General features: G+C 40.3%; 1 pseudogene; it reads left to right on the forward strand.

Moving 5' to 3' along the window:
* On the forward strand, positions 241-891 carry LOC110255775 (annotated as a pseudogene).

A 1,903-nucleotide genomic window follows, 5' to 3' on the forward strand; every position in this document is an offset into this window, starting at 1 on the left:
GATCAAAGATCTAAATGTAAGAGAAAAAAACATAAGTTAAATCTTGATGGTCTTAGATTAGGCAATAATTTCCTAGATTATTGGACATCTAAAGAAAAGTGATCAATGAAAAAATACATTGAATTTTATCAAAATTGAAAACTTTTATGCATCAAAAGACACTATTAACAGACTACAGAGACGGAGTTCTAATATCATCTGTGGGAACCTCAGTCATTGGATCTTGGCCAACTGTAAAAAATGATAACAGTAACCAAGCCAACTGCTGCTGCTGTACCTGCAATAGATGGGAGAGGAAAAGGAGGTGATTTGAGCCAACTCTCAGAGCAAAATTCAAGTAGGAACCTACCCTCTCATTCAGGGAACCACTCAGGAGGCTCCTTAAGAGGTTGGGCCCTGTGACTTCAGGAGAGTTTTGGGAGAGAGAAAAAATACCTAAGAGACTGTCCAACTTGACCACATACAACCTCTTCTTCAGTATCAAAGAAGCCTCAGTTAGGCTAGATTCCCACTGCCAACTTTGAGGCAAAGGATCCTTGAACAGATGATGGTTACCAATGAAAAAGCTGAGGAGCAGGCCAGGAAAGAACATGAACAAAAAGCTGAAGAAGATAGGATTCCTGCAGAAAACATTCTGAGTGGAAACCCTCTCCTTCATTTCATTGGTCCCTCCCAGCCTAGGGTTCAAAGTTCAAAGAAGGTGGGATGATGATGCTATTTTCAAGGACTGTGTAAAAGTGTAGATGCCTTTTGGCAGAACAAAGACAAAAAGACAGGTGAGTGACATGCTGCAATCTGAATTTCACAAAATATTCATGGAGAAATATATTTAATAGTACAGTTTATTGTGCTTAAAGGCTAAAATATAAACAATCTGACTTTATTTGGGGTTTTTTTTTTCTCTTTCCCCTCGTTTAAATTGTGTCTAGGCTTCCCTAATTTTAAGTTCCAAATAAATTCCCATCATTGATACTTTATTTGATAGGGTCTTGGGAATTGGTTTAACCTCCAGTTTCCATCTCGGAATATTTCCAGACATATGTTGTATTTTTAATATAGGAATGGGAATCTGCTTGTAATAAATATTTTTAATAATCTTTAAAAAAAGAAAAAGACAAATTATGAAATGGGATAAAATATTTGCAAATCATGTATCTGATTAGAATCTAGGATCCAGTTAGAAAAAGAACCATTATGAATGAACAATAAAAAGACAAACAGCAACAGCGGGAGTTCCCATGGTGGCACAGTGGTTAACGAATCTGACTGGGAACCATGAGGTTGCAGGTTCGATCCCTGCCCTTGCTCAGTGGGTTAACGATCCGGCGTTGCCGTGAGCTGTGGTGTACGTCGCAGACTCGGCCCGGACCCTGCATTGCTGTGGCTCTGGTGTAGGCCAGTGGCTATAGCTGCGATTCGACCCCTAGCCTGGGAACCTCCATATGCCATGGGAGCGGCCCAAGAAAAGGCAAAAAGACAAAAAGACAAAAAAAAAAAAAAAAAAAAGACAAACAGCCCAACTGAAAAACGACAAAGGAGCTGGAAGTACGCACTGTAGCTCATCCTTAATGAGCCTGACTCGGATCCAAGAGGATGTGTGGATGGCTGGTCTTGCTCAGTGGGTTAAGGATGAGCTGTGGTGTAGGTTGCAGGCATGGCTTGGATCCCAAGTTGCTGTGGCTGTGGCACAGGCTGTCAACTGTAGTTGTGATTCGACCCCTAGCCAGGGAACTACCTCTAAGTAAGTAAGTAGGTAAGTAAATAAATAAATAAATGAAATAAAAATGACAAAAGATCCAAGGAGACATTTCTCCAAAGACATACAAGTGGCCATAACCATATGTGTTGGGGGTTCTGTTTAGCCCTATAGGAATTCATCTTCATCTTGGCTCATTTTTCTAAT

This window comes from Sus scrofa, chromosome 11 (assembly GCF_000003025.6).
Source record: "Sus scrofa isolate TJ Tabasco breed Duroc chromosome 11, Sscrofa11.1, whole genome shotgun sequence".
Classification (NCBI taxonomy): domain Eukaryota; kingdom Metazoa; phylum Chordata; class Mammalia; order Artiodactyla; family Suidae; genus Sus; species Sus scrofa.